Source organism: Plecotus auritus (assembly GCF_963455305.1).
Source record: "Plecotus auritus genome assembly, chromosome: 6".
NCBI lineage: Eukaryota > Metazoa > Chordata > Mammalia > Chiroptera > Vespertilionidae > Plecotus > Plecotus auritus.
Window position 1 is genome coordinate 69,491,344 of NC_137773.1, and position 24,253 is coordinate 69,515,596.

Sequence of the window (24,253 nt, forward strand, 5' to 3'; positions counted from 1 at the left end):
TTCCCATAAAAGGCTGAGAATTGAGAATCAACCATTCCCAGCAGCTGAAAAAGTTTCTTTCATTTATTAAGGTTAATAGGAGATGCACATCAGACCATTCGCCACCATTAGATGACAATATATGGAGACCATTTCTGGGCTGTCTAGTCTGTTCTGTTATTCAACTTCTCTATCCTTGCACAATATCACATGGTTTTAATTACTGTAGCTTTAATATAGGTCTTGATATTTGGTGTCTAGCATTGCATTTGTCTCCACTATTGGTATTGTTGGTCCTTTCCGTATACATTTTAGAATAAGCCTATTGTTTTTATTTTAAAAAATCTGCTTGGAGTTTGTTTGTGATTGCATTAAATCCATAATTTGAGGAATATTAATATATTTACAATACTATGCCTTCCAATACTGTACTTCCCAATGTATATAGTTATCATTTAATTCACTTAGTCTTCTTTAATCTTAAAAAGAATTTTAATTTCTAGTGTAGGAACTTTGAACATTTTTTGATAAATGCATTTCTAGATATTTGATATTTATTGAAGTTATTATAATAATACTATTATTTCTGTTTCATTGTTGTTTTGTTGCTGGAATGCAAATAAACTGTCTAAATTGGATGCATATCTAATAAGCTTGCCAAATTCACTTATTAATTCTAATTGTTTGAAAACTTTTTATAATTTCTAGGCACATAATTATCTTGTATCTATGAATAATGATCATAATGATCATTTTTTCTTCTTTTCTAATTAGTGTGTCTTTTTTTTTTAATCCTCACCTACATATATTTTTCCATTGATCTTTTAGAGAGAGTGGAAGAGAGAGGAAAAGACAGAGAAACATAGATGTGAGAGAAATACATCGATTGGTTGCCTCCTACACGCACCCTTACCAGGGCCCCGGCAACGGAGAAGCCTGCAACCAAGGTATGTGCCCTTCACTGGAATCAAACCCAAGACCCTTTGGTCTTTGGTCCACAGGCAAACACTCTAGCCACTGAGCCAAGCTGGCTATGGCAATATGTCTTTTTTTTTGTTGTTTTCTTATCCTATTTACTGGATAAATTTTCATCACAATGTTGAATGAAATGTTGATAGTGAAATCCATTTTATTCCTAATTTTTTTAAAAAAATCTTTTTTTGAAAACCTTTTAAATATTTCACCATTGTGTAAGATATTTCTGTGAGGTTTTAAAAATATTCTTATAGATTACTTATAGATTAACGTATTTCTCTTCTATTTCTAGTATCCTTTGAGTTTTTATCATGAGTTAAGTGTTGAATTTTGTCAAATGACTTTTCTAAATCTATAAAAATAATTGTGTTTTTTCCTCCTCTCCCCCCACTTTATATTTTTAGTGTGCCAAATTGCACTAATTTTTTTTTCAAATTTTTATTAAGGTATTATATGTGTACATATCTTACCATTGCCCCCCCCGCCACCCCTGATTTTTTTTAATGTTAAACTAACTTTACATATGGAAAAACCCCACCTGATATTGGTATATATGTCTATATCTACATATAAATATATATCAATATACTGAATTTTAATTGCTGGTATTTTATTAAGGATTTTTGCACCAGTGTTCATGATTGGTCTGTAATGTTTATTTCTTGTAATTTCATTGACAGTGTTTTGAATCAAGGATTGGATTTTATTCTTATAGACATAGGGATGATTCCCTTGTTTCTATTTTCTGGAATAATTTATATCTGACCTGTGTCATATCTTATTTACATTTCTTCTTAAAATATTTGGAAAGGTACTATCTTTCTGGGCCTGGGATTTTTTAAAAAAGATTTTTATTGATTTCAGAGAGAGAGAGTGAGACAGAGAGAGAAACATCAATGATGAGAATCATTGATTGGCTGCCTCCTGCATGCCCTCCACTGGGGCTGATCCTGCAACCTAGGCACATGCCCTTGACCGGAATTGAACCCGGGACCCTTCAGTCTACTGGCCGACGCTCTATCCAGTGAGCCAAACCTGCTAGGGCTGGGCCTGGGATTTTTACTGTGAGGAGGGTTTTTGTAATAATGTATTCACTTTTTGCTTTTAGACTATTAAAGAATGATATTCAATCTTGATTTATGGAGTATATGTTATCTACCAGGTTATGTACTGAATCTATGCTATGTACCATTATGATGGAGGTTAATGATACAGTGGTGATCCTGTGAGGCTAAAGGTGAGACGGTGAGCTTGCTCTTGTAGAAGGAGATATAAATTTTTGGAAATAATATAGCAATAAATATAAAATTTCAATTTTGATGATTTCTAAGTAGTGGTTGATGGTGCATTAAGAGTTGGTTATGGGAAGATTTGATCTCATCTTAGCATATTGGAAACAACTTTCATGAGGAAATAATATTTGTAAATAATTAAATGCTTTCAACTTACCTTTATACCTTTGCATTATTCCTTTCATCTTTAAAAATATAATGTTCATAATAGCTCCTCCTCTACATAGCTACTTCTCCAAGGTAGGCTGTATACACAGACTTCTCTATTACTTCCTGAAATATACATATCAGAAGGAAAGCTCAATTCTCCTTAGTGGGGTTCCACCTATCCGAACTTTGGAGGGAAAGCTGGGTTTCACACATTATTCTCCTCCTGCCATTGCTTCTCCCTGCCACATGGTGTCTCTGTTGATAACTGGTGGAGTTTATGAATTCACAAGGAAGGATTCTACTATGAGAATTACATGGAGCAAGGATCTTCACCGCTTTGATTGGCATAACCCAGCCTCTGTGCTCACCTCTCTCAACCATATTCAACCATTACCTCTGGGAGCACTGTTTCAAAATGTTTGCAGTACCTATCTGTGCAGTTCTGAACATGCCCAGAACCTTCCCTTAATACCTTTTCAAAACTCAAAGGGCCCCTTTCTTTCCAGTTCAGCCACTTACCCTCATAAGGATGGTCAGACTAAACATCTTGGGCCAACATTATCCAAAACACAGAAGATGCCTATGTAGCCCCCTTCCTAGACCAACGAAGCTACTCTTGTTTTCTCAGAAAGGGAGCGCTATTTTCAGATCTCAAAGGAAATTGATCTCGCTGAGGATTACTGAGGTAGTTTTCCAGCTCTTCTCTCACTACATCAAAGGAATGGAAAAATAAACACAAGTTTAATTGGGGGATTATATATATAATAAAACGCTCTTTAATTACACACCTTTCTTTTGTTCTAGCTAACAGTCATATGGAGAAAAAATAATAATCAGTTATAATCTTGTGGAAATACCTCACGTATCTAATTACAACAATCAGAGTGCCCTGTGGGCTTTCCTCCTCTATTACTGGTATAAGCAGCACAATTGTTCAAGCATTTCCTCAGTTACTATTTTCTATCCCTTTATACATTTTCCTCATTCTTTCCTGATCTTTCCGTTTGTCCACATCTTTTAAAAAGTGTAGCGACCGAAAGTAGCCACAATATCCTAATAAGGAGCTCATGAATGCATAATATAACAGAAAGATTACTTCCAAATGTCCCATGAATTATTCCTTTTAATAAATTCCAGAACCATAATGGCTTGGGTTCAGCATCAAGACTCCAGGTTTTTCTTTTATATTTTTGTCTAGTTGGCTCATTTATTACTAGTAAATGTTATCTTACTTTAGAAACCAATATTTGTGTTAATGTCACACTGATTCTTCTTTTAACATTTCAGAAAAATGGCAAGATTTCCAAATGCTAAGTTATTCAACATCTCAATCCCTTTATATACCTTAAATTGATTATTCAGTAGTTTCTGTTTATTGACTTTACAAATAACTAAGGGGTATTCCTCGCAATATCATAATACTTACCAAGAAAGCACAATTTATTTTACTTTAGATTTTTATGTATTATTTACTTATTTTATTAATTTTATTTTTATTGAGTGAATTGGGGTGACAATGGTTAATAAAATTATATAGGTTTCAGGTGTACATCATCTGTATATTGTATTATGTGTTCACCACCCCAAGTCAAATCTCCTTCCATCATCATTTATCCTCCCTATACCTTCTTCTATCCACCCCCACCCCCTTCCTCTCTGGTAATAAACTTCATGCTGTTGTCTGTATCTCTGAGGTTTTTTTGTTTGTTTGTTTGTTGCTTAATCCCTTCAATTTGTTCACTCAGAACCACAACCCCCCTCCCCTCTGATGGTTGACAGTCTGATCTCTATCTTTGAGTCTGTTTCTATTTTGTTTGTCAGTTTATTTTGTTCATTAAATTCCACATCTAAGTGAAATCATATGGTATTTGTCTTCCTCTGACTGGCTTATTTTAATTAGCATAATGCTCCAGGTTCATTCATGCTGTCACAAGGGTAAGATTTCCTTCTTTTTTACCACCAAGTAGTAGTCCATTGTTTAAATGCACCACAGCCTTTTTATCCACTCATCTACAAATGGACACTTGGGCTGCTTCCAAAACTTGGCTATTGTAAATAATACTACAATGAACATAGGGGTGCATTATTCTTTCAAATTAGTGTTTCAGATTTCTTTGGATATATTCCCAGAATTGGAATTGCTGGGTCATAAGGAAGTTTCATTTTTAATTTTTGAGACCACACAAGTCATCTGTCCCAGATTCTGCCAGGAGGAGCCTGAGCTCAGCAGGGAGAGCTCCAAGAGTGGGAGGATGGGGCTAGTGGATCTCTAGTGAGGGGAAGATAGTGTGACCACTGCCCCAGAACCACACAATGGGGTCTTGGATTTTGCCCAGCCCTCGCAGGGTGAAGCACCAGCAGTTGGAAGGGTGGGCACACTGGGGACTAGAGAGTGAGGCTAGTTGATCTCCCATGAGGCACAGTTGGACATCCCTCTTGCAGTCTGAGATCCTTCGCTCCTTACTGTCCACCTGCTCACTGTTCCTTACCACCCAGCTCCCGCCACCACCACTGCACTCGCCAGCTGTGAGCCCGGCTTCTGGCTGAGCAGTGCTCCACCTGTGGGAGGTCACTAAACACCAGGAGGCAGCTCCTGCGTTGAGCGTCTGTGCCCTGGTGGTCACTGCGCATCATAACAACTGGTCATGCCACTGGTGTTCCACTGTTCGGTCGATTTGCATATTAGGCTTTTATTATCTACACTAATAAAAGAGAAAGATGCAAATTGATTGTACCTTCGTGACACCCACCAGCCAATCAGGAGTGAGTATGCAAATTAACCCAACAAAGATGGTGGGTTAATTTGCATATGCAGGCACTGAGTGGCTGGGGGTGGGGCAGGATACTTGCATCATCGCCATGGCGACGACACAGGCGTTCCGCACCGCCGCAGCACCTCCGGGCCTCTGGGCAGTGTGAAAAGGTGGAAAGGCGGCTCTGGGCTGGAGCCAAGGCAGAAAGGTGGCTCCGGGGCCAGAGTGAAGGCAGTGCTGGCAGCCAGGGGCGGGAAGGCCCATTCTTGCACGAATCTTGGTGAATCGGGCCTCTAGTATAGGATATAAAAGGCTAAGTGTCCATCCGTCCAACCGGAAGAAGTAATGTCTAAATTTCTACCTTCCTTGGAATACATTTTGCTACAAATAACTAATCATGAAAGGTAACATATTTTATGCCAGAATTATATTCTAAAGTAATGTGCAAACAGATAAGGGCCAAATTATCCTTGAAAAGCTCTTGATAGTTCATTAGTATATAACATGAAGTTTTGTGTACTGTATCTAAAATATGTATACAAACTGTGTATAAAATGCACATTATATTTTAATAGTACCCATGCAAAATATAATTTAAATGATTTTTTGTTTTCTAACATTAAAGTATTTATACAATTATGAGAATATATAAAGATTAAACTATCTTTATGTTCCCTAGGAAATAGTTTTTAAATGTATTTTTATTGATTTCAGAGAGGAAGGAAGAGGGAGAGATAGAAACATCAATAATGAGAGAGAATCATTGATTGGCTGCCTCCTGCACACCCCCTACTGAGGATCAAGCCTGCAATCCGGGCATGTGCCCTGATAGAATCAAATCCTGACCTATTGGTTCTTAGGTCGATGTTCAACCAGAAAGCCACACTGGCTGGGCCCAAGTAAATAGTTTTAGAATCCAAGAAATATAATGCTGATTTGCCAAGTTTTAGTTATCTATAAATATGACACTTTTAAAATGCTTATTTAAGCATATAAGTTTTTGTGCTAACTAGAAATGGCCAATGTAGTTTCTACAGCATATGTATTTTGTAAGAATTCCCAAGAGAGTTTAATAACTACAATGAATATAATAAATGCTTATAATTTTCTATGAATTTACAACGAGTATGCAGTATTACTCTGGTACTACTTATAAAAACAGTTCTATTTTCAAAGCTGTGGTTAATAACTTTTTGCAGAAGGTAGTTATCATATTGATGCATATATCATAAACATACAGAAAGAGAGTTGGGATTTTTAAGTGCAAGGTTTTATAGACAAAAATCTCTCTAGCCTTAAATATACTGATATAGCCCTAGCTGGTTTGACTCAGTGGATAGAGCGTCAACCTGCAGAATGAAGGGTCCCAGGTTCGATTGCCATCAAGGGCACATACCCAGGTTGTGGGCTTGATCCCCGGTAGGGGGCATGCAGGAGGCAATTGATCAATGATTCTCTCAACATTGATGTTTCTATCTCTCTCTCCCTCGCCCTTCCTCTCTGAAAATCAATAAAAATAAAAAAAAAAAAAAAAAAAATATATATATATATATATATATATATATATATATATACTGATATATACAATAGTTAGATAGGTAGATAGATAGAATTATATTTTATGCAGGTGAAGTTCTGTGATTCCTATAAATGTAATTTTATTAATAATTTTATAGACTTTTTCCTCTTAGAATTTATATCACTCTCAGTTCTGCTTTTCATATGTTTATTCAATCATGTTATTCTTTGTGCATTAATTTATGCATGGTATTCTCTAAGATTTTTGAAAAATGATTTTTCTAAACTAATATGATAAACAATTATGGCAAATGGTTGTTCATTTACATAAAACAACTTGGAAAATTTTTAGCATAAGTTTATAATTTTCAGTCACTAAAATATATTCCTTTCCTTGATTTACTTTTTTTAAAAATATATTTTTATTTACTGCAGAGAGTAAGGGAGAGGGAGAGATAGAAACATCAATGATGAGAGAGAATCTTTGATCAGCTGCCTCTTGTATGCCCCCTACTGGAATTGAGTCCACAACCTGGGCATGTGCCCTTGACTGGAATCGAACCTGGGACCCTTCAGTCCGAAGGCCAACTCTCTATCCACTGAGCCAAACCAGCTAGGGCTTGATTTACTTTTTGAATTAAAGTGGCTTACTGTGATATTTTCACTAGTGAAACTGCAATGGTTATTCTATTACTAGAGGCCTGGTGCACGAAATTCATGCATGGGGTGGGGGGCATCCCAGGGGGGGTGTCCCTCAGCCCAGCCTGCATCCTCTTCAATCTGGGACCCCTCGAGGGATGTCCGACTGCCCAGTAGGATCGGGCCTAAACGGGCAGTCGGACATCCCTCTCACAATCCAGGACTGCTGGCTCCCAACTGCTCACCTGCCTGCCTTCCTGATTGCCCCTAACCGCTTCTGCCTGCCAGCCTGATCACCCCCTAACCACTCCCTGGCAGCCTGATTGATGCCTAACTGCTCCCCTGCCAGACTGTTTGCTCCTAACTGCCCTCCCCTGCAGGCCTGGTCAGCCCTAACTGCCCTTGCCTGAAGGCCTGGTCCCCCCAACTGCTCTCCCCTGCAGGCCTGGGTCCTCCCCCAACTGCCCTTCCCTACAGGCCCAGTCACCCCCAACTTCCCTCCTCTGCCAGCCTGCTCACCCCTAACTGCCCTCTCCTGCAGGCTTGATCGCCCCCAACTGCCCTCCCTTGCAGGCCTGGTCCCTCCCAACTGCCCTCCCCTGCTGCCATCTTGTGGCAGCCATCTTGTGTGTTGGAGTGATGGTCAATTTGCATATTACTCTTTTATTAGATAGGATGTCCCAGAGGTATGTGAATTATATATAACCCAACTACTACCATGGGCCATGGGTTGGTTAGAGTGAACTGGATATTTGAGAGAATTATCAGCAGATAATTCACACCAAAAAATTCTTTTCTCACAAATATCCAAAATAGAAAAAAATATAGTGGTTATTTGAATTATTTGTATTGGAATATAAAAAGTCTCTGTTGCTTTGTGTACTTCACTTGGCACAACTTTTGAATTAAAATACCAGGTGCTTAATTAATAAGCTTACCATGGAAAGGAGTGTGGAATCTCGGAGGGGAGACGGGTGAGGGTGGGTGGGAGGTAAAAAAACACACACAAAAAACAAAACTCACTAAGCTTCAGACTTTAGATACAGGATCCTTGATTGAATTGGAAAGCTCTAGCACAACTAAAAGTCTCCCAGTATCATAGTACTGAGCAAAATGAGACAGATAAAATTCGAGCCTATTCCCTCACCTTCTCTATATATTACTTTGCTCTCCATCAGGGCATCCGAGCACCAGGAAGCTCAGGCTATTTTCTTAGTTCATAGCCACACCTGTCATCCATAGGTAGTGCTTGAGGCTCTAGCATTATTCTTCCGCCCCATTTATTCCAAGTCACATTCTTTAAAACTCAAGCAGCCCATCATAGCTGGAGATAAATAATCTGATAAAAGAATTCATACAGTAGAATGCAAATGAAAACTACCCCAGGACTTTGCAACATAAAAACTGATATTTGGAGATGATGTGATTTGGGATAGAGTAATAAATTCCTAATAGTGAATTTTTAGTTAATGCAGTATGCCAGTTGGGAATCAATTGGCAAGGGGAAAGGGGCACATTGAGTTTTTATCATATATACATATGCTTTTTAATATCCTGCCTTTCAGCTTTGAAAAATATTATGAGATATAGCACGAGGGGAAAGACTTGTGAGAGAGGAAAGATTCGTGAGCGTCTATGAGCTTAGAGTTTGAAATTTTTTTATTTCACTTTGAACAATTTCTTCAATAATTCAGGTATACAAAATGCCATCTTTTAACTGAGGGAGCTGAGCCAGAAAAAAAAAATTAATCTCACTTCAAAGGAAGACATGGATGATAGTCTTTACCATAAAATAATGTGATTATTTTTTGTTTGGCCACCACAAACTATATTGTATTTTTAACCAGTTAAAGATGGAATTTTGGCATGATTTTATAAAACTTGAGCCAGATTAGCTTATTTTATTTGGATCCCTGGTTATCTCAAGAGTTGGAATTCAGGGCCAGCCCATTTGTGAAACTTTCTAATTATCTTCAGAGCTTGAAGTAAGCCCTATATATCTTTACAAGAATTGCTTATCTTAGAATCTTGGCTTTTTGTAAAGAAATGGATATTCCTCTTCAAGAACAAATATGTAGAACATAATTATATTCAATAATCTACCTAAGAAGACTCACAGTAATAATTCTGACATTGGACATGTTAAGAATTTTTATTGTCATAAAACAATGTACTATTAATGTAAATAGGGATGGGATATCATACAATACACATGAAGCAAGGTTTTCTCATTTTAAAGGAGGCCACAGTGAGTGGTTCTGCAGCTTAGAAAACCGAATTGTGTTTTTAAGATTTTATAAACATATTAAATATCTTTGGGTTTGCATATGTAATGGTGGATACAGGCTAATGCTCACCTTTGTTTTTAAAATTCAGTTAATCCCAATTTTACTGATACAGGTGTGGCTATCTGGTTCCTCTCCCAGGCAGCTGCTTTTCTTAGGTGTTGACCAAAGTATTTTCAAAAAATCGACCCATCACAATAAGGAGCACTTTGCCTGTGATTTCCTTTTGCTGCATTCCTTTTTTTTTCCTGAGGGTCCCAATAAAATAATCATAGTTTCCATGTTTATTTTTTAAAAATATATTTTAAATTTATTTCAGAGAGGAAGGGAGAGGGAGAGAGAGATGGAAACATCAATGATGAAGGAGAATCATTGATTGGCTGCCTCTTGCATGTACCCCACTGGGGATTGAGCCCGCAACCCAGGCATATTCCCTGACCAGGAATCGAACCCATGACCTCCTGGTTCACAGGCTGATGTTCAACCACTGAGCCATGCTGGTCGGGTCATAGTTCCCATGTTTAAAAGACATGTGTGTTCAAACAATTACAGCAAATAATTAACTTGTTTAATTAAACAAGGCAACTCAGAAAATCATAAATATATTATCATTGTCCCGCCTTTAAAATTGTTCTGCCATTGAATAAAAAGTAAAAGCTCAGAGTGATTACCTCTACATCTCAAAAGTTAGGCACATTGCAACCAATGTCACCCCAGTACAGTTAATAATTTTTTTAAAAGTTAGGCACACTTTAAAAAAAGTATCTGCAAGGATGTTAATATTGAAAGGCAGACTCAAAAATTACTTCTTTGCAGCCCTGATGTGTCTTCATGTGAAAGCCCAGCTATCTTGTGTAAAGGGCAAATCATGACTCAACTAGAAGCCTGGTGCACGGATTCATGTACATTGAAAAGAAATTCATTAGAAGGTGGTCAGTGGGGTGGGACTGGGTGAGACGGGCCGGACCCGCCCAGGAGCCAACCTCCCAAGGTCCCTCCTCGGCTAGCCGCACCTGGCGCAGCACCGAGGCTCGCAGGGTGTCTGCGGAATGAGCGGGGTCCTTCCAGTTTCTGGAGTCCCTCTGCAGGGCCTGTGGGGATCGGGCTGAAACCGGCAGTCTGACATCCCCCAAGAGGTCCCAGTCTGTGAGAGGGCACTCTGCAAAGTTGCTGTTGCTCAGCAGCTCCTGTGTTGAGTGTCTGCTCCCTGGTGGTCAGTGTGCATCATAGCTACCGGCTGGTCAGCCAGTTGGCCGGTCAGCCAATCACTTAGATTTATATATATATAGATAGGTCTGGGGTTGAGCCCAGGAATCTGCTTTTCTAATGAACTCCTATATGAGGCTGACATGACTCATCCATGGAACACAATTTGAATAGGAGGCTCTAGAACAGACTTGCCAATAGAACTTACTTCAATGAGGAAAACGTTTTATAACTGTGCTTTCCAATACGATAGACATGAGGCATACTAGTAGTTGGCACATAAGCACAGGAAATGTGGCAACTGAGACTGAATTCTTCATTATAGTTCATGTAAACAAAATACAAATCACCAGGTATGGCTAGTGACTTTAGTGAACTCCGCTGGTCTAGACTTCCTGAATTAATCCCATAACCCTAGACATCAAACTTAGTGTCTGAAAGCTGAAAGAAATGAATTCAACACATATATGTGATGTCTCTGAATAATCAGCTTTCTCTAAGAAACAACATGTTTTCTAAGCCAGGGAAAGAAATTGACCTCTGGAGATAAACTCTCAGGATGAAACTTGAAGATGTGCATTCTCACAGGGAGGACACTGCTCTCAGTAGGATGAACATGGGCTTTGGAGGTGAGGCAATGTTTTGTGGCTCCCAAAGAGCACCCTTACCTGACAAAAGCTTGTTCCTTCATGTTTAGTTTTTCTTTTTGGGAGAAACTTATATTGAATTTAATTTTTTTCATTTAGAGAGGCTATATCTAAAAAAGATTGAGAATGAAATCTAAACAAAGAATTATGGTAAATTGTACCTTTATTTGAATCAATTAATTCATTTCATACATCTTCAAATCACTTATCAAATAATCTCACTCTCTGTCACTGATAGGAGGCTAGTTATTCTAAGTGGGATTTGATTTATTTAATAAAACTTCCAAAGAGTTTCTCACTTTCCCTTTAAAGAAACAAAAGATAAGGGGACAGGAAGAATATTCAATTAGTATAGCCTTATGACAAGAGACATTAACAATAAAATGAAAAGTCAGTTGCAATTTCTTAACACTTAAATGTACTTGAGAAGCAATAAGGTCAGTACTAAGATACTCACCTCCTTGTTGAAACTTGGATTTTGTGTAATTGTTAGGAGACCCACATGCTCTGCCTGTGCAAGCAAAAGCACACATTAAGATTCTCATGTGGAAGAAACCTAAAGTTGAAATATCAATGAACTAGAATTTGAAGTCAGTGCAGTGCTGTGGCAAGGAGTATAAGCTCTCATGCATCATGAAAAGGAATATGGAAATATCCATCCCCTCACTGTAGTTGGATAACCGATTGAATGGTATTTTCCTAAGTATGGCCCTAAGGAAAAATAATTTCTGGAGTAGGTGAGGATGTGACTTCTTCTACAAAGATCATTGTCATCATTTTCTTATGGACATCTGATAAAAATGCTGGCTGAGTTAGTGTTATGATAGTAAATATTTAACAACCAGCTTTCTAAGGGGAAATGTGCCTGATTTACACCATTTACTGGTTTACATAAAATAGTGCCACTATCTGTCTGACATTACACTTTGATTATGGAATTGGGAAAAAGAGGTATGGTATCACCAAATTCTATTTTATTTCCACCAGACTGATATAATGACATAGATTTCCTCAAAAGAATAAATAATGGTGCCATGCAGTGATGCGTTATAATTATTCATTGCATTTGATTTTAATATAATTTATTTAATTGCAAATTTACATGAATTAGTTTTTTCTAATGGCTCTGTTTAACAATGGGCTCACAAAGTATCTAACAATGTTGAGTAATGGGCGCTCATAAGTATGGGTTTCAGGACACCACTTCCTATGACAAGAATGAGAGGCAATGAGTGAGGATAGATGTACACTGAGATGTCTGTAGGATTGATGCATCTCTAAGACCTTGTTTTTCTCATGGAAAAGGCCACCTCTGAGATTCACAGATTAGTGGCTTTCCCAACTAATAAATTTATTAAGTTGGCTTTATGACCATGACCCAGTTCCCTTAGTATATTATTTATTCCAGCAGAAGAAAAATGTGCTGTTACATTTTGTTTATCATATACCTTATTTATATTCTATATTGCTTTTGTTCTCAAAAATTTTTTATGAAGTGACTCCAATTGTTCTCTGTATCATCAAATCTATTATTTTTTTAAATATAGTTTATTGATTTTTTACAGAGAGGAAGGGAGAGGGAGAGTTAGAAACATCGATGAGAAACATCAATCAGCTGCCTTCTGCACACCTCCTACTGGGGATGTGCCCGCAACCAAGGTACATGCCCTTGACCGGAATCGAACCTGGGACCATTCAGTCTGCAGGCTGATGCTCTATCCACTGAGCCAAACCAGTCAAGGCCAAATCTATTATTAGAAATAGTTATATCCAAAGACAAAGATTTTGTTTGCATAACACATAAAATATGCATAAATCAAAATAATAAATGGGTTTTACATTACATTTTATGATTTACAAAGTGTATAATTCACTGGTATATTATAGATGTTCATTCAGGTAAATTTTAATTTAAACAGAAATCTCATATCCAGTTTTAGTATTTCTGTCTCATAGTGTGAAATTAATTCCAGGGCATATTTATTCAATAGTTATCATGTATCATATAAAATTCAAAAGCAGGAACACTATTTTGTAATTTCATATCAGTAGGAAAACAAGGAGCATATTTCAATTTGGTGTATGTGTAAGAGTCTTGAGAGCTAGAAATCTTAGGCCAGGAAATGTTTTTTTATATATTAAGATAAACAATGAAGTGTAATCTGTCTTTCTGCTCCCCCCACACCAACCACCACTACTATTTTCATCCCATAACAATGATTTTTTACTTGTACCTTCTGATTGCTAGGACTAATGGTGGTAATCTAAAGGAAAAAGTCTTGGGAAGATGATCTTGATTCACATAATAAAGAAATTACTAAAGAGTGAAGAGGGGGAAAACATATAGAAAAAAATAAAACAACAGAAAGGTTTAGAAGATTAGAAGGGAGTGTTGTGGGTCTCTGGAGAGAAAAAAAGAAAGATGAAGATCTGAATAAACTTAGGAAATTTCTCTAGGCTTGGTATTTTTCAATAAAACTTCTTATTACTCTGCATTTTTATTTTTACAATTAGATTTAGTGGTGTTTATTTGGGGGTGTGAGGGGTTTGCATGTCTTACCTCCCATTCATGTTTTGATAGAAGCCAGGAAAGACAGATAGCTACAATATGAACATGTTTTTTTTATCCTCTCTAATTCTTTATCATTCATATCCATCAAAATCTAGAATCGAGTCTCTATTTGGATATTTGCAATCTGTGAAAATTTTGATTAAAGTAATTATCATGATAAAAAGATAAGCACTTTATTGCACTGAATTATAAAATTAAATACCTTAAGATCTATTCTTATGAATCTTGCATTCTTAATACTTTTTTAAGCCTTCAAATAGTCCAATCTTCTGACCTCTGTCCTTTTATTCTCCAAATAGCAAAGGGCTCAATGTCAGCTGGGAAAATAGTAGCTAAGCTGCTGACTGGATCACACTGCACTTTAAAGCACACTTCAGCAGTTTTACTTTGTCTTTTGACCTAGAAATTTCTTCATAACTTTCCTATTCTGATAATCTACTCCAAACTTCCTGCCTACCTGCGAAAGATTTCTGCAACATATTTTGCAGCCCTTTCCATTCATGTGTGAACTCACAAAATCCTTGCTTAAAATATGACATTGGTGAAAGCTATGAAGAAAACAGCTATTGTTCAGACTGGAAATGTCTGTGGCCAAGAATAGCAATGATTTCTCAGGTGCCATTTCCATCATCGGTATTCTTATTCCGGGCAATTCAACATCAGAATTTGGGGATTTTATTGAACAAAGGAACATTGAACTAAAGAGCCAACAAAAATGATCACCCTCAAAGACTACATGTAGTTTGGGAAAAATACGCAAAAGAATGAATGTGTTCAATGATGTTAGTGCATTACAGGACTATTCTAAAGGATGTCACCCATCAACCTTTTGAATACACAAAACATAGGTTAAGAGTTGGTACGACAATCCCTCTTCTGAAGAGTGATTTGGACATAATCCCAGCGAATATATTACCAAGCCAGAATGGAGGGTTTCCCCTAATCTCTAACACTTTAAACTCAAAACCATTCCGTGGACTCTTCATAGCCTTCTGATACCTATTTAACTCATTTAAACTAGTTGTGATTCTGCATACATGATAGTTCTAAATAACATTAGCCAAAAGGAAAATGTTGTCAACTGGTTTATCTGATTAGATTGTAATTCTAATGCTGGTTAATACTGATTATGCTCTGAAGGCGGTTAAGGAGAGAAATACATAGGTATTTCTCAGAAAGATAAAGTAGAAGTTAACACTAGGAAACAGGGATTCTCAACCAGGACAAACAGCAAAGCAAAAATCAGACCTGTGAGAAAGTTCTAACTGACTTACATACTTGCATAACCTACCCAAAACGGGTATAATAAAGTATGCTTTTGATTATTTCTTTTCATGTTACAATTGAGTTGAGATACTCCACAATGTGGTTCTGGGTGACTATTCACATTTTGTTGACATTTTACAGCTGGGTTAGTTGTGACAGTCAAATTAAATAGAGCAAGCACTGAGACACTTTGCGGTGGAGTACATTGGTCTCATAAATACTTGCCCCAATTCTGTGCCTCATTGTGGAAGCTTGACATAATGGTGTTGTGAAAAAAAGAAGCTTAAACAAACTAAATAGGAATTATATGGTCAGACAACTAAAATTTTAGGAGCATTGTATTCTAATCTTAATCTTAGAGTTCCTCCTATTTGAAAAAAAATTTCCATTTACCATGGTTTCTTCTCTGTTGGTTGAGGAGAATGCTGTCATCCTAAATGTAGCATATGAGATGATGCATTGAAATGTAACAATTGTAGCTGGACCAGTGTTGCTCAGTGGTTAAGCATCGACCTATGAACCAGAAAGTCACTGTTCGATTACCAGTCAGGGCACTTGTCTGGTTTGTGGACTTGATCCCCAGTAGGAGAGGTGCAGGAGGCAACTGATCAATCATTCTCTCTCATCATTGATGTTTCTCTCTCCCTCTCCCTTCCTCTCTGAAATCAATAAAAATATATTGGGAAATAGTGTAGCAATTGCAACCTGCAATTTGAATATGCAAAATGCTTTGCATCATATTTAACTCTTTTCATATTAAGAGTTAAGTTTTTTTGCGAAAAGAAATTTACATTTTACCCTCACCTTTTGACTAGTGAGCTTTAGCACCCTCCAGAGAGTGAATATTAACAATAAAAATCTCTGAGCTTCATGCCTTAACGATTTTGACTTAGTAGGTCTGAGATATGCACCCTGAGTGATTCAGTTATTAATGGTAAATAGACCACTCTGCAAATACTGCATATTAGCTGGCTCTGTTGCAGAATTCATGTAACTCATTTTCAACGCAGCTGTTGCTCTCCATAATGTCAAAAATTACTCTGTAATGAGTGTATGTGCTAAAGGAACCACATCAGGATTTAACTAATCTGGATGGATATTTGATAAGTATATGAAGCATTATGAGAAAAAAAATTGCATATTGTCCTCACCATTGAAATAATTCTTTTTATCCCTATTATCAAGTTCCACTGTATAGCACATGAAGTAAAAATGAGTTAAGTTTGATGAATGGTAAAATATTATTTTTCATTTATAATATTTTTCTACTTGAGACACTTTTCTTATGTCTTTTTGAAAATGTTAGAAAAAATATAGAACCATTATGTAATTAAATCAGTTAACATCTGCTAATTTGTTTCCCTTATTGTCAGATGTGTGAGTGTGTGTGTGTTAGAGAGATAGAGACAGAGAAGAAAAAGAGTATTCTTAATTGCACCTACTGAATAAATGGAGAATCATGCTTGAAGGCAATGTAGCTAGGAACAATTGCACATTTTAACATGGGTCTACATCACAAAATTTAGGAAGACCATCAGTAAATGATGGTGCCACAAAGTGTGGCAAATGTGCACTACACAAATCTCTGTAAATCAGTGATAGTAGCTAGTCTGCCTCTTGAAGTCCTCTCAAGAGTAAGTTTTTCCAGAAGGGCACTGATATTTCAATGCATACGGTATTACAAGAGTCAGTGCCTAAAACATGCGGTACCATGGACATGAAAAAGGAGGTAACCTAGAGGGAGAAGAGCCTCATAATTATTTAAATTTTTTCTGGCTTTGCCTGGCTTGTGTTGCTTAGTGGTTGAGTGTCTCCCTAAAAACCAACAGGTCACCAGTTCGATTCCCCATCAGAGCACATGCCTGGGTTGTGGGCTCCATCCCCAGTAGGGGACATGCAGGAAGCAGCCGATCCATGATTCTTTCTCATCATTGATGCTTCTATCTCTCTCTTCCTCTCCCTTCCTCCATGAAATAAATAAATCTCTGGCCTTTTTGGTTCATCTTTTGGCTAGGTAGAATTGTCCCATTCTATTTATTATTTAACTTTAGCTAACTGTATTCAGACTCCAGATTTATTTTTCTGAAATTAAAAAAATAGGAACGAGTAATTAGACAATATCCTAATCAGTGGCCAATTTCTAAGTCTTGTTTTTGAAATCTAATTGTACAATATTAACTTTATAAAACTTTTAAGAAGATATACCTAAAGAATGTACAATACTTTATCAATTTACTATTGTGGAAATTATGTAATTGTCTGGATTTATTCATTTAAATGTATACTGCTTTCCTTTTAAAATTTTAGAAACCAAGGGACATTATTGTATCCTTTCCTATCGCTACAAAGTTCATATCAGATATATACAAGAATGTCATCTGCAATAAACACTTTAATAATACAAATGCATTAGACACCAGAAGCTGCCTACAGGCTTTGGGGGAAAACCAGAGAATTATTCCTATATATCTCCCTCGCACCATTATTATTCTTACATGTACAGATATCCATACACCACAGGGCCTTCTGCAATCTTACATAACTTCCCTTCCTGTGCCTTCTTTCCATTGCTTTTTCTTGGCATGGTGATACAAGTCAGTCATTATTTTCATTAAATATTTATTAATTGATACATGTGATTTATTCTTTTCCAAATTAAAAACATTTGAAGGCAGGTATCAACTTTACACTCAGACCTTTTAAGACACATTTAAATATAATATATTTACAGTTTTAGAAATTGGTATTTTATAAAGTTAGATGTGATTTTCTATTTTTTTTCTAATTTGATAGCTTCCAGTGAAAAAGACTTTAATTCATTAATTATTTAAACTTACTGGCAGAAAATCTTATTTTTACTAGAAATTCTCCCCATCCTCTCTCTGCTCTCTCTTTGTTAAAATAGAAATTTCAATTAAGATTGTATTTTAATTTTGAAAGTATTTTTACTGAGTCATTCAAAAAGAATATTGAACTCCTTTGAATTTTAACAAATTTAAATATCTCAAATATTACATAAGTAAATAGTTAATTTCCTTGTAAATTAGGAAGATTTGACCTATATATATTAAATATAAATGGAATTATATAAGTAAGTACACAAAATGGAATAAATTCTGTAATAATAAATTAAAATCAGAAAAATAGTAGAAAAAATAGTTAATTTTTCACATAGGCTCAGGGGAAAATATTTAAAAATAGTAAAACAAAATGATACATGTAAAGCCAAGGAATTTTGTAATAAAATCCATGAATAACAATGGAAGGAATATTGAGCTGTGTTGAAAAGACATTTTTAGTCTTATAAAAAGTATTTTTAAAATTTTCCATTATTTTAAATTTAAAACAATGTTTTTCTCTCTATGTATATTTTTTATATGCTCATTTCTAACAGACTTTTCTCTTCTGGATAGAATTCTTTCTTAAAAAATACTTTTTTAATTCTCACCCAAGGACATGCATTTATTTGTTTTAGAGAGAGAGGAAGGGAGAGGATAAGGAAACATCAATGGGATCAGAATCAAATCTGGCCTTTTAGTATATTGGATGACACTCTAAACCAACTGAGCCATCCTGGCCAAGGCACTTCTGGAGAGAATTCTAAATACTACTTTGGATTTTAACATCTTCAGACTCTTGCATGAGACTACATTTAGAATGTAGCATCAAAGTGAAATATGCAATTAATACCAAGGGAAGGAATTTCTGAAATGACTGGAATTTAGTGAAGAAGCTGAAGTTCTTTCTGCTCATTCTATAGCTGCTTCTATCATGGTGACAGGAGTCGCAGGGGGAGAGACAAGTTCAGTTTCCTTTAGTCCTGTTACACATTATAAGACTCAAGCTCCATTTGATTTGCATGAATATGTAGACACAATATTGGCAATTCTATTTCACATCCCCTGAGTTTTAAACTGATACAAACTCAGAAGAATAAGCCAATATATTCACAAACCAAGTAAACGTGGGGGGAAAAGAATTATTAAACTCTTAATAACTATAATCGTAATAACTTTTCTCAAGAATTTTCTTAAGAGATCTCCTCCTGTACTTTGGGCTGCACAACAAAAAATTTTTTTAGTAGACCAACTTTGTTTTAAGGCATTTTTCCGAAGTGTTGAAATGTTTGGTACTTTCTACCCTTTGAGAGAAACACTACTGACTCAAGTCAATATCTGTTTTGGCCAAAAGAGTGTATGAAAACTGAGAGATAAACCTGGAGCTTCCAACTATTTTCTTCACTGAGTTGCAATTGAAAGTCTTTTACCCACATGAAAAAAAGTACTTATGCATTTACATTTTACATTAATTTGGTAAACTTTTAAGTATGACTTTTTATATAGGATATGTATGTCTCTTTAATTTATTCAAAATTAAGTTTATTGAGCATCTAAAATCTAGGCACTGAAGAGGACCTTGGTAAATATTCAAAGATGTATACATGTCATTCATGAATTTATTCAGCAGTTACTACTGAGCATTCACAATAGGCCAAATCTCAGAGACCACTGGTACAGATACCCAATTATGATAAGGCAGAGCTGCTGCTTGCAAGAATTTTAATGTGTAAGTAAATTTTAATGTGGTGTTAATTGATGTGGGTAAGTGAAAGCCTATGTTATAAAGCGGGGAGGGTGTATGATGGGTTAAAGATGGCTGCAAATAAAAATTCTTTTCCACTCTTTCGTTTGTGAAGTAGTCTCTACCACTGACTACATATCTGTTTAGACTTGTACCATTAGTAATACAACTCTTTCAGAAAGTCTGTTGATTAATGTTTTATTCTAGGGCTGTAGCCATGTCAAAATCCCTTTTGAGCCATCTCTCTCCCTAGACTTGGTTGCAAATACTTTATGCTTATCAGCTCTCCCTGGGACAAAGTCCTTTGTCACTGTTCCTTGACCATTTTAGCCAACAGAAAGGAACTGGAGGCCAATCAGAAATTTTTAGAAAATCTGTAATTTGTGTTTGCCTTGAGCTGTGTCATGAGCACTAATTAGCATTTGTGGTTCAAGGGATTTCTCAATTTTTTCTTTGACTAAATTGAAATGAGAAACCATTTCATTTTCCAATCTTCCCAGTGTCCTTAGACTCTCCATGTTCCCTTGCAAATAGTATAGACCTTTTCTGAGCTTGTTTTTTCTTATAGTATCTTTATATATGATATATATATATATGTGTGTGTGTGTGTGTGTGTGTGTGTGTGTGTATATATACACACACACATATATATATACTATATATATAAAATGACAACCAATCTCAAACACCAAATACATTATGTATATTCTCAGGCTCTCAAGTATTTTCATTCAAAAGTTCAGCCAGCCCAGCCAGCATGGCCCAGTGGTTGAGTATCGACCTATGAACCAGGAGGTAATCGTTCAGTTCCTCAATTCCTGGTCAGGGCATATGCCCGGATTGTGGGCTTGATCTCTAGTGTGGAGTGTACAGGAGGCAGCTGATCAATGATTCTCTATTATCATTGATGTTTCTATCTCTCTCTCCCTCTCCCTTCCTCTCTGAAATCAGTAAAAATATATTTTTAAAAAAAGTTCAGCCAAATATTTTCTTATTGCATAACATGGGTTGTCATTTTTCCTGACTCTTATAGGTTTCTTTGCCACACACCAACCAGCCCCAAGCCATTGCCAGAACTATCCATTTCTTTGTTGTGAAAAATACTGCACTTCTCTGCATCGATATTTGTCAGAATGAAGTACATTATGCTCCATTACAAAAAAACAACAACAAAAAACAAACTTCAAAATCTTAATGAGTTTCATTACAGATTCTTACATCTTATTCACAGTGCTCAATGTAGGCAGTAATTGTGCTGCAGCTGAGCTTCAGGCTGTGAATTAGATGTGTCCTCCACAAGTTGGCAGAAAACTGTAATGTCTTTTAAAGTTCAGAGTTGTCAAAATGTTGCTTCTGCCACATCCCATTAGCTAAAGCAAGTTACAGGAGCAAGCCCAACATTGATGCAGCATGGAAAAATGCACTTATCTTGGTGGCAAGGGAGAAGAACATTAAATATTTGTTTAAAAATAGTACAATTGCCCTGGCCAGTTGTTCAGTGGTTAGAGCATCAGCCCTCTGACCAAAGGGTCATGGGTTCGATTTCCGGTCAAGGGCATATACCTTGGTTGCAGGTTCCCCAGCCCTGGTAGGGGCAACAGTGAGAAGCAACCAATAGATGTGTCTCTCTCATGTACATGTGTGTGTCTCTCTCCCCCGCTCCCATGTCCCTCCTTTCCACTCTCTAGAAATCAATGGAAAAAATATCCTCAGGTGAGGATTTAAAAAAAAAAAGTAGTACAATTTATCATAGTTTCTGAACTTTATTGTCTTCACTAAGATGTGAATCAATGAAAGGAAAGGGTGATGTATAAGCATCCATACTACGTAACTAATAATTAGATGCTAAAATATCTTGTTTGTTTTTTACAGAATAGTTTAAATATACTAGTTATTATTCTGAAATCAAGCTGAAACATTTCTAGTCTCCTTAAATGATGTCTTTATTAAAACAGTGTACTAACTTTCCTACTGTACAGATCCTGAAGTAAATGAGCACGCAATCATGACATTTATATCTGGTACAGCACGTGTTACTCATGATTAAGATATCAGTGAGAAGAGACAGTATTTTCTTGCTGTAAAATGTCAAAACACATAAAAGTGAATTTATCACCCTTTTGAACAAATTTCAATATCATTAAATCACCAGAGTGCTGCACTGAAATATAGTTAGTAAATAAGTTGGCTTTTACCCACCATAATATTATCAGGCTGCCTGTCAGCCAGGTTTACCCTGGCTTTCTACTTGAAAACTAAGAAAAACAAGTCTTTCTGTAACATGATTACTACTCACCCTCCATCTTCTCCTCCCAGCATCAGTAGTGGGGAGTTTGGAATTCTTTTGAGTTATATAAATTTTTAGCTTCTATCTTTCAAATAATATTTATATACAAGGGTCAAACTTAGAACAGTCATCCTGAAGCTCACTGCCAAAAGGGAAGTGTGAATCACGGCAGAATGTGCTTCTCTGACGAGAGGAATTTAGCTTATCCATTCTCGGCACCTTTAAAAGTCTCACTCAGCACCTGATAGTCATTTCAGAATGTTAACAGATCTCTGGCGCGCTGCAGTAAGCAACTGTATCTGTGCCATTAGCCTTGTACTTGTGTCCTAGTATTCAGCCATCGTATGACCATTATGTTATCCATCTGTCAGATCTCATAACTGCAGGGGTGAAGGGAAAAGATTCAGTGCTTCTAAAGGAATTCTATACCAGCTGCTGATGTCAGTTTTCCACCTGCTCACTTTATAACAAGCTCAAATTTACAAGGAGAGGTATGTGTAACTACTTTCAAAGCAAACAGTGGGGCCATTAGTTCCAGAGTTAGGATTGTCCCCTCGGTTCTTTGGGGATACAGTGCCATTTCATTCACTCATCACAGCGGTTTGACCAGCCCTTGGATGTGAGCCAGAAAATACTGGAGTGAAGAATGAAATAAACTGCACAGAATTTTAATTATTGGAGGCATGTCCACCTGAAGTCTCCTCTTGTTCATAAATCAAAGTTGAGTCTAAGACCCAAAGGTGATGTAAGACCCCAATAAATTAAGCCTGGATTGTCAGAAGTAAAACCCAATTCTCTACTATTTCCTTCCACTTTTCATTGTAAGAAGGAGAGGTTTTGTCTAAAGACAAATGACAGAAGTAAGTACCATGAAATAAATAAAAAACATTTATGAACAACTGCATACCTGTTAAAAGAGCTAAAATCCAAAACACTGATAGTACTAAATGTCAACAAAGATGTAGAACAACAGGAACCCTCATTCATTCTGATGGGCATGCAAAGTGATACAGCCACTTTGAAAGACAGTTTGGCAGGATCTTACAAAACTAAACCCATACACATAATCCCTCAATCTTGTGCCTTATATTTACCTAAAGGAGTTGATAACTTATGTCCACATAAAAATCTGCATATGAGTATTTAAAAGCAGCTTTATTTGTAATTGACAGCATGGGGAAGCAACCAAGATCTTTTACTAAGTGAATGGGTAAACTGTGGTACATTCATTCAATGGAATATTATTCAACAATAAGAAGAATTTAGTTATTAAGCCATTAAAAGACATGGACGAACCTAAAATGCATATTGCTAAGTGAAAAAAAATCAATCTGAAAGGCTACATGCTGAATGATTCCAACTATATGACAAAGAGCAAAGGCCAAACTATGGAGTCAGTAAAAGGGTCAGTGGTTGTCAGGGTTTCGGATGGAAGCAGAGAGGGAGGGATAAGTATGCAGAGCAGGTAGAATTTGTAGGGCAGTGAAATTATTTTACATAATACTGTAATAGTGGACATATTTACAACGCAACAAAAGGAGTGAACCCTACTGTATAACACAGTGAACGCTAATGTAATCTATGAAGCTTAGCTAGTGATAATGTATCAATATTGGCTCATCAATTATAACTAACAGTTATACACTTGCACACGATAACATTTTGCACAATAATGTTAAGTTATTAAAATAGGGGAAATTGTGGGAAAAGAAGAAGTATATGAAAACTATACTTTATATTCATTTTTTCTCTAAACTTCAAATTGCTAAAAATTAATGTTCATTCATTTAAGAAAAACTAATTTAAGAAGATACAGCTGTACAGAAAATTAATTAGGTTACAACATATGGCATTACAAGTTAAAATTAATTGAACTGATCCCACATTATAAATGATAATAAATTTAATTACACGTTACTTTTTATTTCATATCAATCCCAGATATATTCAGAAAAAACATTTAAAAGTATGAATACTGACACAATATTTGCTATGTATTTAAAAGGTGTATATTTATAAAATAGTATGTTCTCTAAAGAACCATACATTTTAAAAAGTAAATGTGCTTTTTAAAAATAATTTAAATTGAAGATATTTTTAGTT